Consider the following 14,782-nt stretch of genomic DNA (forward strand, 5'->3'; position numbering starts at 1 on the left):
AACCATAAGTAGGTTTGGTTCCTAGAGAGAGTGTGCGGAATTGAGAATGTTACTAGGTATGCAAAATCACTTGAAACCTATGTTACAGTTAGGCTTTTACATTTACAAATACATTAGTTTTTATTTTATTCAAAAATACCCAGTAGTTATGATTTTATAGGCATTCAAAGTTCGCTTAAATATAAGGTGTTATTTTTTATACTGATCATACTTTACCAACGCATCTAATAAAATCATACAAATACAACCCAAGAGTTTTTAAAAAAAAATTCAGGCTAGTTTTCGAGTAAAACGACAAAGAATGTTTCGAAAAAAATAAAAAATAAATCATCCTTTGAGCGCGCAGAGTATTCGTTTACGCACTATCGTAGTAGCCGGCCGAGGGCAACGACCGCTGCCACGTGCCGCGCCGCGTGAGTCGGCCATATTGATATGCCAGCCAGTCGCTCCGCGCCCACAGCCCGCGCCGAGTCGCCGATCGGCATGCGGGAGCGCCACAACATAAACAATCGTCCCAGTCAGTCCAATGTTGTGCCCAAACGTATTGCAGTGTGTGTGTGCGAGTTATTACAATGCCGCGCTTGATAAATAACAAAACGCAGGTGAAATTATGTTTCGGGCACACTAACTGGCCGACGAGAAACATTAACGAGTCGAAAACCTTCACACCTTGCTTGTTTGGAGCCGCGCAGCGCTTCAGGGAGCGCAGCCGTATCCTGACTTGACGAGATCCCGTGCGCTTCGAGGACGAAGTTCTGGATTTCAATTTCAATCACCGGCACAGTGCTGGCGGTACCCAGATGCGAGCGCCGCAGACGGCGGCTTTTGCGTAAAAATACGGAATGCCTTATCAAGGAGTTGTTGCCAGAGGGCCACGACCGGGACCGAGTTCTATCGATGGTTATTGCGAAGTCTACCTAGGTACATACCTACAGTGTGATTTGGACAGATGAGTGCTTGTTTACGCGAAAGGGACTTTTTCCGTAAAAAAGTTAGTGCGCGAATTGTGAATACAACATCCGACGTGGTGTCTAGTGAACAGCAAGCAAGTGTGCAGCCCGGAAGCATTATTTCAATTCGATCGTGGCTAGATTAGATAGTGCAAGACAGTGTTTACGTGAACATTCAACAAAGGCTTGACATTCAAAATGTATTGCGATTAGTGTAATAATAACCTAGGAACTTTAAATAACAACATTCAAAATAGGTAAATGTGTGAATAAGTAAAATCAATGAATCTAAAGTGTGATGGCAAATCATAATTTAGGAATTAAAACCAGGAAAATTGATCAGTGAGTTTTATTTACAACACATAATCATATTCAATATTAGGGTGCATTTCCACTGACGCGAAGCGAAGTAGTGATAGGTATGTACCTACCTATCAATTTTTTTATTACGTCTCTAAATAAATTGCGTAGGCATTACGAAACCGTAGATATTGAATTCCAATTTCTATCCTTTTCTAAATTTCTAGTTTAACGCGGATGATTCGCCTCGGTTCGTTGGAAAAGTCCCCCGCTATTACACTAATGAAAATACCTACACTTATTTACCTACCTATGTGGCTAGATTTTATTTCTCCCAGCGCGTAGTACCTATTAACATGACGTAACATCGTACATACTCACGAGTGATAATTTTTGGTAACGTAGGTTTAGTGTAATCTAACCTTTATGTGTGTGAACGTTGAATGAACGCGCGCGCCCATTGTTCGTACTCGTATGAATGAAATGAGTAAAGAAAGAGAGAGAGGCAGTGAGTGAAGACAGGATGGTTGTAAAAATAATATCTTTTTTTTGTTAGGAAAAGTAAAAACAAAAACTAGCCTGAATTTTTTTTTAAAAACACTTGGGTTGTATTTGTATGATTTTATTAGATGCGTTGGTAAAGTATGATCAGTATAAAAAATAACACCTTATATTGAGTCCCGCTAACGGTCACGTGACCCCGCGTGACGTACATTCACAGTGTCCGCTCACTAGAAAACGGATATAAACATACTTAAATACATTTTTTTTTGTAAATACAAACTTATTATACATATTAACACCCAGACCCATCACAGAAATTAAAATTGAACCAAATTCAAACTTGATGCGATTGTGTCGTTTTATTGCGAATTACCTTCCAGCTCCATTATTAGACCCTGATTACTATAAAGAATTAAAGTACTCATCAATACAAAACGAACGAGCCCAAACTCGATGGATTTAAGTCGTTTTATTATAGAGTTCCTATGGCCACCTTCCATCTCCATCATCAGACCAGCTCCATGTCATCATAATATTGCATGGTCATCCAAATCACATGTGTTTGCGAAATTTCAGCTTAATCGGTTGCCTGGAAGTGGGTCTTAATTCAGCTTGCAAGATTCCACCCATACAAATATGAGCCAGTCACTGTAATATGACGTCACGCGCATAAAGCCGGGTTGACACGATAAGAGTCAGTTCGGACCGAGTGGACTCGGATTACTACTCGGACGCTACTCGTATCGTGTAAACATGTAATCCGAGCGCACTCGTACGAATGTACTATGACAGAGCGGACTAGGACGCTGCTCTATTTTTTCTATCACTCGGATCTGAGCTCGGACAATTTTAATTAAAAATAATGGCGGCGTCAAGGAAAAAGTGGTCGGAATGTGATACTGTCAGGTTCGTGGAACTGTATGAAGAAGAAGAAGTGCTGTGGAACGTGAGACTTAAAGAGTATAAAATCAAAGATGCCCGAAATGCCGCTATTGAGCGCATTATATTGTTCAATTCTTTTATTAGTGGTAGCGCATTTTCTTACATAACTTTTCAATTCCTATCATTGAAGGTCCGAAAATATTTCTCATACAATTTGATAACATAATGATCATTCTTCATAAAAAATTTAAAACCTACATATTTAAAAACATAATCATTGATATTCATAATATCACTAATCATACACTTAGTTTTTACTAATATTTGTTTTCATATATTTTTCTATACTAATGATCAAAACTCATAATCATTCGAATAAATAACTATAATATTCATAAATGTAATGTATCCTAATATTTGTTTTCATAAATTTATTACTCATAAGTGTATTTATCCATATTATTGAAAATCATGATGTCTATATTCGTATTAAATCGTATTTTAACATTAAATTAATTTGAAATGGTCCAAAACAGGCAATATTTTGTGCCACAAAACTAACGTGACAGAAACGAATCGCTGCAAAACCGACTCCACGTAGTCTTGTCTGCCCTACCCCTAGAGTGTAATTTAAAAGCCGGAGGCGCGGAGGGAGCCCTCGCCCGCTGTAACGAGGCTGAGGCTGGTCGCCGAGGCGCCGAAGGCGCCGATGGCGATCCAAAAAGCCGAAGCTGCGGAAGCAAGCGTGGGTGCCTGAGCCTCGTTACGCAAGGGCGGAAGGGCTGCACATCCGGCAGCGCCGGAGACGAGGAGATATCAATGCATGCTGCATGCTCTGCATGCTTATCTACTCTATTAAATTATATATGATTTTTTTAAAGATACGAGTATGTCTGTTATAAAGTAAATTATTCTGAACAACAACATTATGAGTTGAAGTATGTTCTTAGTAACAACATTATTAATTAAAACAATATGATCAATGAATGTTATGAAAAAAAAAAGATCTGAAAATAAAAATTATGTATTTTAAATGGTTCTTAGTAGTAACAGTATTGATAAAAAAATTATGATTACTAACTGTTATGAGCTCCGATGGTAGTAATAAAAATGTATGAATAAAAAAAGTATGAAAAATAAAATTATGAAGAGAGATTATTATGAACACAAATCGGTAGTAAGACAAAGAATAGGATTTAAAATTTTATGTGAGCCAATATAGAACCTTTATTAGTATATCTGCAACAACTGTGATACCTTGCAACAGCAGATCAATCTGTTCCATGTTGAGCAGATCAGTGTTTTCCGAGAGTTGACACAAAATTGGTGCAAAATTGAATGAGCTTTGATAAGAGTACACTATGAACGTGTAAACCACTATTAGGAGTACACTCGTATGACGCTGACTCGTACGAGTGTACTCGGACGTGACTCGGTCCGAGCTGTCTCGTAACGTGTCAACCCGGCTTAAAATGGCGGGCCGGCCGCCGCCCGCACTTTTAAAATTCATTAACTTGGAAACTAATTGACGTATCGAAATAATTCTTTCACGTGTATTTTTTATTTTTAACAGTGAATACAGAAAGCTAAAAAACAAAATTAGTGAACATTCTTCATTGCAGAGGGATAGAGAAACCTCTTTCACTGGAAGAGTGGAGGCACCCCTCACCTAACCAAACCACATCAAGTTTCGGTTTGTTCCCGCCTTGGCTGTTTGTCAACGTCCAGGCTGTATAAAATACATAATACCAGTGTTGCCAGTCGGGTCTTGTCAGAAATTACCAGAAATATAAGAAAAAGTAACCTTTTTGAATAAAAAGTAACCTTCATACGGGGGGGGGGGGGGGGGGGGTTGCGGAGCGATTGTGTAAGGTTGTTCATGGAAATGAATACAATTTATTGATCATCTATCGTTTACCTAAATTTGAAATTTTGACCATTCCATGAAAGACCCGAAAAGTGACCGTTCGTATAAAAACGTTTCATGGATTTGCGTTTTATTATCGAAAAACATCGCTAATACTATTTTTTTTTAACAAAATAAATCAAATTCATGTTTAAATGCAATTTATGACATTATTTTTAAATGTCACTATTAATATTTTTTACTGAATAACCTGTAAAAGTTAATTCTACAATTTCTGAAAAATCACCTAAAAGTAACCTTTTCATTAGTGTAACCTAAAAGTAACCAATGCAGTTCAAAAGTAACCTAAAAGGTTACAAAAGTAACCTTCTGGCAACACTGCATAATACTAAACGTCGTTGTTTTTTTTTTTGGCGGGCTTTTGAACGCACTAGGCGCGATTTTCGAAGCCAATTTTGTATTTTTCTCTTTTTGTGTTATAAATAGTTATCTATCTATTGGAAGTCGTTAAGTCAACTTAAAACTCGACTATGCCGGACGGGGACGGTAAGGACCCGCCCAGGGGCAAGGAAAAAAGGAAGGCACCAAATAGAGATCACACCTATACGAGTGCAGATGAAGATTTCTACAAACCGTACGTAAAACCAGGGTATAGAAGGCTATTCGCGGAGAACACGGTGAGTGGCGAGTTTTCTGTATTTGTGGAAAGCACGAAAGAGAATGAGAAGATCGGGAACAACAATCCCATCCTGACTACCAACCTTTTCAAAAATGAAATCAAGGGCATTACCAATCTTAAAAGAATTAACGCCAATAAAATATGTGTCACATTTTCCCAGTCTAGTAATGCCAATAACTTCCTGAAAAACGATCCCTTCCTAACCAAACACCAACTCAAGGCATACATCCCAGCCACAGCAGTAGAAACAGTCGGCGTGCTTCGCTTTGTACCCACTAGTATCAGCAATGAGGAACTTTTTAAGAAACTCTTGTCATCTTACGAGATCATAGGTGTACGTAGGTTCACCAAAAAAGACAACGGCGAAATAAAGCCCTTCCAGTCTGTGTCTATCACATTTTTATCAACTGTGTTACCCGAACATGTGTATCTAGACCTTTTTAGGTTCAGAGTATTCCCATACAACGCTCCATTGTTGCAATGCTTCAAGTGTTTCAAATTCAACCATGGTGCTAAAATTTGTAAATCTGTGCAAAAATGCTCAATATGTTCTGAAGAACATCATTTTTCTGAATGTACTTCAAATAAAATAGCCAAATGCATAAACTGTCAAGGAGCTCATCTTGCGATTTCACGGGACTGTCCTGTCAAAAAACAAAAAATGGAAGATAAAAAAAATAAATTAACTTACGCTAATATGGTCTCCAGCAGTGCTGCGGCTACTAAGAGTAGCCCAGTTATCAAAAACTACATAAGCGAGTTTCCTCTACTGGCTGCTCCTAAAACTAACTTAAAATCTATTGCATCAAGGAAGCCACAAGCTAGCTCGGTTTCAACAGCGACCTCTTCCACTTCAACTAACTCGATGGAAGTTAAAGAAAAAGAACCACTTACCAATGAACAATTAATAGATGAAATATTAAACAATGATTTTATTCGCAAGGGCCTTGTAGGCGCCCTTGTCGCTATTGGCAACGAAACGAGGGCAGTTAATAGTTCTATTATACAGGAAATTCTTATAAAAAGTTTCAAAGGGCTTTAAATGGATAAAAGTTTCATAAGAATTTCTCAATTTAACGTCGAAGGTGTTATTAACAAAAAGCCATTACTCATAAAATTTTTGATTGATAATGATATTGATATATGTTTGTTAAACGAAACATGGTTGAAAGAAAACAGTTCTTTTCGTATTCATGATTACAATCTAGTCAGTAAAATAGGTAAAGAAAAAGAAGGCCGGGGTGGAGTCGCCATCCTAGTCAAAGATACTTTGAAATATTCAGTAATAGAGCTTCCCTTTTATGATTTTCTACAACCTGTAGCTATTAATTTGCGAACTGGCATAGGTAATTTAAGTATTCTATGTATATATTGTCCACCACCTAAAGAAAATAGATTAAGATTCAATGGTAGCAAACTGAAACAGATTATTAACTTACTACCTAAGCCACTTTTGCTATCAGGTGATATTAATGCTCACCACATCGCATTCGGCTGTGCTACTAGTAACGGTCGAGGTAATGAAGTTTACAATATATTTGACGAGAGCGACCTCTGTATCCTCAACTCAGGGGCGCCAACCACTGTTGGTAGATCTGTTCATAATCCTTCGGCTATTGATGTAACATGTGTCAGCCCTTCAGTAGCTCCATTATGTGATTGGAAAGTTTATGATGATCCAATGGGAAGTTATCACTATCCCACTATAACAGATATTCAGACTTCTGTTGATAAATATCAGATAGGTGAACCAGTACACAAATTTATTTACAATAAAGCTGATTGGTTTAAATTTCATACTGAAACAGAAAACATGGTAGTTAATATTAATTTAGATAATACAGATCCATTAAGAATTTATGACGATTTCTATAATAATTTGATTAATATTAGAGACAAATGTGTACCTAAACTAGTCAAAACCTCTCCCAATTTAATGAAAAAGCCTGTACCTTGGTGGGATGATGAGTGTAATAGTGCAGTTAAAAAAAGTAAAGATGCTTTAAATTTTTATAGACGTAATCCAAGCATTGACAACTACATTGCGTATAAAAAATTAGATGCTGCTAAAAAACTAACTCTTAAGGAAAAAAAGAAAACAGGTTGGAAATCTTTATGTGAATCTTTTAATCGATATACTCCTGTTAGTACAGTATGGAACTATATGAAGAGGTTTAAGCGTGTTTCAATTCCTAAACTGCCGAAGAATGATGAATGGATTCCCTCTTTTTTTGAGAAATATTCCCCTGTATCTCCTCCTGAAAAAGAAGTAAATAATTCATTATTGCAAGCATATTTCTGTCAAATTGGTGACGAAAAAGCAGCTTTTTTATCTCAACATTTTTCTTGGGAAGAGTTTATGACTGCCTTGAAGTCTCGTAGGAACACTACACCTGGTTTAGACAATATTCCTTATGAACTTATTCGTCGCCTACATAGTAATGCCAAAAAACTTTTACTGTACATTTTTAATTTACTATGGCAAACACAGGTCATCCCAGACTCATGGAAGACTCAATGTGTCATCCCTATACTTAAACCAGATAAGCCTCCTGATGACTGTAACTCTTATCGACCAATTTCTCTGTCCTCATGTATAGGTAAAGTATTTGAGTGCATGTTAAAGACAAGATTAGATTATTATGTCGAATCAAATAATATCTTACCAAATGAACAATTCGGATTTAGAAAAGGCCGAAGTGCAGCAGAAAGTTTTACAGCATTGGTCTCAGACCTTAGGAATTCTCTTGACGGTCACTCTGCTACAGCTTGTGTCTTCCTTGATGTACAGGGCGCGTTCGATAACGTGGTCCCCTCAATTTTAATAGCCATCTTATGTGATATTGGAGTACCCGGGGTAGTCTGTAAATGGATTTTCAATTTTTTGTATAAAAGAATAATGTATATAAAATTTAATAACATTTTTCATGGACCCGGATATGTATATAAAGGCACAATGCAGGGCGCTACGATCTCGCCATTATTGTACAATTTATACACTAGTCAAATTAATAAGTATTTAACACAAAGGGATATAAAATTTTTACAATTTGCTGATGATTTATTAATTTATACTGTAAATAAAAATGTAAATACTGCTGTGCATAGTTTAAACCTAGCTTTAGTTGAAATTCATAATTTTTATTCTGGTAAATTAAAACTTGATATTAGTCCCAATAAGAGCGGCGTTATGTTATTCTCGAAAAAATATAATGAATGTAATTCTAATATTTATTATAATAATAATCCTCTTCCATGGATTCAGGAAAAAAAGTTTTTAGGAGTGTGTCTAGATAAAAAACTCACATTTGAAAGTCATATCAAGCTTCTCATTCGCAACTCTTCTAAGGCTTTAAACTTATTACGCTCACTAGCCGGTGTAACTTGGGGCTCTGATCCTAAGATTTTATCAATGTTATACAAGAGTTTAGTGCGTAGTCATTTTGACTATAGTACTTTAGCATATATGAATTGTAGCCCAACCCTATTAAAGAAATTAGATGTTATTCAGAATAAAGCACTTAGAATAATAACAGGAGCTATGTGTTCAACACCTATCAATGCTATGCAATGTGAAACATGCATTCCTCCTTTAGTACTGAGACGTATTCAACTAGCAGCAAATTTTTGTCTCAAACTAATAACTTCAACTAACAAACCAGTACTAGATAGAATCATGCCACCCTTATCTTCCCAAATATGCTCTACTCCTCCTCCTCCAATTACAGGTAATGAGTTAATATCTGGACGCACTCCGGGCTTACTAAGAATTGCATTGTATATTGATTCTCTCACTGTAAATATGTATAAAGATAAGCCATGGCCCATGTACAAAGTTAATTATGAAGATCTTGTTGTAAATAATTTCACCATTTTAAGGGAAAAGATCCACCATTTTAACCATTTTAATAAATTTCTAAATAAGTCTTATTATTCGGCATGTGACGATGCACAGCATCTGGTGAGAGAGATGCGTCAACTTCCGGTGTAGTTTTATACCATTTTATACCTTAAATGACGTCATTTCCGCAATTATTTAATAGGAACTGATTTGACTTACTTCCGTTTGCCGCCATTTTAGTCACCTGGGGGCGAGCTTGCTCGGAGTTCTTCATAGCGTCTTTAACTTCCAAACTAGCAACATCGTAAGCAGAAACTCTGCTCAGATTTTTACTGAAATAATTTATTTCTCAACGTTCTTATACTAAGTTTAAAATTAAAAAGTGTAATTGACCGCGCGTGTGTGACCGCGAACGACATGTACGTGATGGTGGTTGGCGCCAAAGGGGACGAGTGTCTTCCGGACGACGAGCAGGTGGACCCAGAGCGTCGGATACCGGAGAAACTCGGACCCCGGCGAGATTCAAAACGGATGAAACGAGGTACGTGGGATTCTGATAGTTTTAACATTATTTTCGATCAAATGAGCATTCTCGCGAATCTCTATATTGTATTAATAGATTGAATAACGTACCCACAACCATCTTATACAATTCTAACGGCGGCCCCGTCAGCCCCAATCGCAAACATTACCTACCTACAAATGCTTTACCACATCAACAAAGCAATTTAAACTACAACTATTAGTAGACTGGGCAGTCAACCCCAACACTGAGCCAGCTTACAGCTTGAATTATTAAATTCTAATGTTTTTTTGCAAATCAAGAAGCTTAATAAGTATGACAAAATGTGCTAAGTGCATCGAACATGTATACTTCTATTTTGCAACAACATATAAATTGTAATGTGGCATGCAATAAACGTTTTTGAATTTGAATTTGAACATGTCACGAGCGTATCCTGGCTAAAATGCCTAATAAGCATTGTGCGAGGAGCACCCTCCCAGTGCTGGATTTTTGTTCGGCAAAATCACCCTGTGCTCGTACTGGTGATATCTAAAAAATAATCCGACCTTGGTTCTCTAGCCGGTCACTTCAAGCAAAATCAAAACATAATAATATCTTTATTTGCTTAGACTGCTTAAATTAGTTCTTACAAATCGTCAAATACTAATAAGTAAGTAACCTTTACCTACACATCTTATTATCTTTAAAGCAAATACATAAGCCTCAAAATAACTCCCTTCGATTTAGAACAAAAAGCCAAGGATTCCAAATCAGTCCCTTCAGGTCCCCTTGACGACCAATAAGTCAAATGACCATCCACTTAGCAAATTCTATGGAAGCTGCCTTTGAGCGTACCTATCTTGGGCATTGGCAGGCGTCATCATTCTGCGGAGGTCAACCTGTTACCTGACAATGGTTCCAGGGATGCGTCTGCCATTCACTTCCAAGCCGGTGCTTGCCCCTGCACCTGCAACGCCGTGATTTATTCAGCGTCTTAACACTCTTGACTGTCTAGCGCTGACCAAATAAGAATAGCAAAGTCAAGTGACTTTCCACTCAGCAAATTCTACGGAGGCTGCCTTTGAGCGTATCTTAGGCAGTGGCAGGCGTCATCAGACTGCGGAGGTCAACCTGTTACCTGACAATGGTTCCAGGGATGCGTCTGCCATTCACCTCCAAGCCGGTGCTTGTCCCTTCAACGCCGTGCTTTATTCAGCGTTTTAACACTCTTGACTGTCTAACGCTGACCAAATAAACCGAAATCCTGTTAAAACAGGTGCTGAAATTACCATATAAGTACCGCTCAGCACGAGCCTGCTCCTCACAATATTCCTTCGCAAGAAGGACAGACCAAACAACCTATTCTATTAAACGTCCTAATCAGTAGATACAATTATGAAAGTATTGATCCGATCTGAAGTAGTTGAATGCTAAATTCTAAATCTGGATGCAGATACCGATCACAGAGACACCGCCGGCCTCTCCGCATGTCTTGTCAAGGTACCCTAAAATTATCAATCTCTCGTTCTCTACTGCATACCGAAAAACATTGATACAATCACAAACTACTTACTAAACCTCGTCACCTTTGACAAACCAGACGAGACAGCAACTACTAGAACGGAAGGTTAGTGTGTAACATTTTATCTTCTGGAACACTTTAAACCTTGTCAATTACGTGAACTCAGGTTCAACAAGTCGTCATCTCTAAGGGTTTTGTCGGTAAATACGAAATCTATACGACTCAACAAGTGCCTATAATGGTTAGCTTAATCTCCAGTGAGGGCTCATCACAACTCGACCCCACACAACCGATCCAATACACAAGACTCCAGCCCAGCATCTCTTAACAACCATCTGGATGTCTACAAAATATCAGACGTCATAATCAGCGATGGGGGATTTCTCATTCTTTCATTCATTTCATGTGCGTTCACTAATTTTGCTATCGGACAATCAAAGCATAGCCTATACTTGAAACTAAGGGAGGAAGGGGCACATTCAGAACCTCTATTGGAACTGTCTCTCTAACTTTTCAACTTGAAAAACATCACCTCCTTCCGGTTCAGTCGGGTAAAAATAGCTCTGACAACGCAAAATATTATCTCCCAGATCGATTCAATCAATTTTATCTGATGATCTAGGTCGATTTACGGGGAAAACAACCTACTTAGTGGCATCTCCTGGGTTCAGATCCAAAGGTAAATATTCCAAAAGTTCGGGAAACTGGATATCCAGAGACCCCACAGAGATTCACCAGCAGCCTTTGCAACGACTTCAACCAGGGTGGCTATGGTGGTAAACTAGGCTAAATCTTTGCTGTCCCGTTTCTCACCACGGCAAAAGGTACCTGCTTAGCACCTCGAAGTGACCTTTTTGGCTTTTCTTAGCAGGGCTTGAGGCCGACCCTCAAAATACAGAATCTCCACCATGTTCTTACCACATGGTGACACGTCAGGATCAGGTAACATGTAATTTTTTAGTATGTTGAGTTGGGGGTAATAAGGTATCGTTCCTAAAACATACCTGGCAAAATTCCACTTTAAAAACTTATAAAATAACCTGGCCTTGGTGGTTAAACTAATGGCCTAAGGAAAACAGTCGTAGCTATATACTTACCTCTTGAAGCTCGACAGCAAGATTTATCTGCTAGACTAAATTGTTTATCTACTCTTCTACTACCTTTATGCCCTGTGGGTCTCAACAAAATTCACTTTAAAATCGCAAACCAGTCGAAGGATGGTCGATTAGCCTTCTTTTTTCTATATGAAGTTATAACGTATCCAATTTTCGATTCGATCAAAAAGTGCTACTTATCTAGGGGGCTGGTATTACTAATCTAAAACTATATTAAAGATAACTTTAATTTTCTTACTAAGCATAAAAGCTTAACCAATTTCACTTCCTGATAAAGGCCTTAAACCCAACAGTAGGTATCTAAAATGTGACCTTTACGAGGCTTCTCGCAGACTAGCTTATGTATATTTTTCTCCTACCATCTACATCAGCTGCTGACATGACAAAACATAGTCTCACCTGAATAATTTCAAGATTAAGTTAATAAACCTTGACCTACGAGTAAGTTCGACACCGTTACGGCATCATACAAACAACTGGGAAAAATGACAGCAAATCCCAAAAAACAACATAGGTATGCCCTTGCTACGGTTGCGTAAGTTACTGGAATCAGGCGAGCAGCGGAATATAATAACACATTATTTATTTATTTTTCAACACCAAGTAATACTAGTAATCTACATGAATAAAAACAGTATAAAGGTTGTTGGATTTAAAACCTCTCCTGGCATTGTTGACTTCGTTGTGGCATCTTTAATTTGGGTTGATATTTAGCCATAGATGAAATTATTTGATGAGATATTGGCGTAGGCAGAACAATAATAGCAATATGATAAGGCAGACACTTTTAAAACTGATCTACGACCGATACACCAAATAACATATTATTTAATTAATAACTTTCAATCAACAGATCTAAAGCATGTTGGATACTCTTCAATCACATCGTACGCCTGTATTATAAACTTATGTTGACGACTCGCATGAATCTTACTGCCATGCGGGCAAATTATATCAATACACACTCAATCTGCATTTTAATGAGGAAAGAATTTCTGAATTCAGTTCAGTAGCTTTCCAGTTTATTCATTTCAAACATACAAAAGTACAAGCCCTCCTACTTTGTGATATTAGTGCTGCTCTCACTGGGCATTTAGAACAAAACATGTTAATACCCTGAAATTAATCATGTTCTAATCTAGTTCTGTTACAGAAACTCGAAAACTTTCATCACATAGCGCCATTGGTAAGTAGTCACCAGGAGCTAATAAACAAGTCTCTCACCAGATGCTGTGCATCGTCACATGCCGAATAATAGTACAAGTTTTACAAAACAATAAAACTTGTATTATTGAGCAGAGACGATGCACAGCATCCCAAGAAGGCCTCCTGGTGAGCTCTCTATGAAGAACTCCGAGCAAGCTCGCCCCCAGGTGACTAAAATGGCGGCAAACGGAAGTAAGTCAAATCAGTTCCTATTAAATAATTGCGGAAATGACGTCATTTAAGGTATAAAATGGTATAAAACTACACCGGAAGTTGACGCATCTCTCTCACCAGATGCTGTGCATCGTCTCTGCTCAATAATACAAGTTTTATTGTTTTGTAAAACTTGTACTATTATAAAGTGTACACAGATGGTTCAAAGAAAGAGAATAGTGTAACCTCTGCATTTTATGATCCACAACTTAAACTTACTCAAAGTCATAAAATTGAAAGCCACTGTAGTATCTTTACTGCAGAAAGTTATGCTATCCTCTTAGCACTTAAACATATCTGTACATGTAATCCACCATCTGACAATATTATTATTCTAACTGACTCTAAAAGCGTATTACTAGCTCTGGAAAATAACTCTTGTAAATATAATTTGAATTATATAATTTATGATATTAAGAAATTAATTAATAACATATATAGACTTACTGGTAAGACACTGCTCTTCCTTTGGGTACCATCACACCGTGGCATCAGGGGGAATGAAATTGTTGATCTGGCTGCAAGGGATGGCTTTGATGTTGACCATTCTACGTTGTTGAAGTTACCTCACACTGACTATCAAGCCGCAATCAATCAAGACCTGAAAAAGATTTGGCATGAGTACTGGACTATTACTAGTATGGAAAAGGGAAAATGGTATGCTAAGATCCAAGGAAGCCCGCCCGCCAAACCTTGGTACCATCGGAGGAATGAGAATATAGATAACAGGAAGTTCATAACCATAATAAATAGGCTGAGATTTGGCCATTGCCACGCTCCCACTCACCTGAAGAGGCTTAATTTGATTCCGAGCGCTGAATGTACATATTGCAATGAAGAGCTTGCCGATATGGAGCACATAATCCTGAAATGTAGAAGTTTTGGAATCCAGAGACTGGTCATGATCGATGACCTTCAATCTATTTGTGAACGTGTACCACAGTCGTTGGACGAACTCCTCAAGGATCCGAAACTTTTCAAACCCATATATACTTTCGTGGTTTCAACTCTGGGAACTATTTGAGAAATTGAGAAGAGTAAAAACTAAGTAAATATCAGTGAATCACAGTGAATCAGTGAAGTGAAGTGTCAAACACAGTTGTCATGTGTCAAATTCAAACAAAAGTTCAACGGACTTCAAAGACTGGCTTAAAAGGGCATGCACCCAGAGCCGTGAAAAACTATATTAAAAAAAAAA

The 14,782-nt window shown here is 37.8% G+C and overlaps 2 long non-coding RNA genes across 3 annotated transcripts; one reads left to right on the plus strand and one right to left on the minus strand.

The window, feature by feature from the left end:
* Positions 1-7,289: 7,289 nt before the first annotated feature.
* LOC135079428 (uncharacterized) lies at positions 7,290-14,782 on the minus strand. Of its 2 annotated transcripts, XR_010258800.1 has the most exons (4): positions 14,372-14,782; positions 14,032-14,185; positions 7,849-8,044; positions 7,290-7,440 (listed from the first exon to the last, which is right to left on the minus strand). It is a non-coding gene; the product is annotated as an uncharacterized LOC135079428 (long non-coding RNA). The 2 variants fall into 2 exon arrangements; XR_010258799.1 differs by having other exon boundaries at positions 14,032-14,777.
* LOC135079429 (uncharacterized) lies at positions 9,152-10,801 on the plus strand. The gene is made up of 2 exons (XR_010258801.1): positions 9,152-9,564; positions 10,238-10,801. It is a non-coding gene; the product is annotated as an uncharacterized LOC135079429 (long non-coding RNA).

This window comes from Ostrinia nubilalis, chromosome 16, assembly GCF_963855985.1.
Source record: "Ostrinia nubilalis chromosome 16, ilOstNubi1.1, whole genome shotgun sequence".
NCBI lineage: Eukaryota > Metazoa > Arthropoda > Insecta > Lepidoptera > Crambidae > Ostrinia > Ostrinia nubilalis.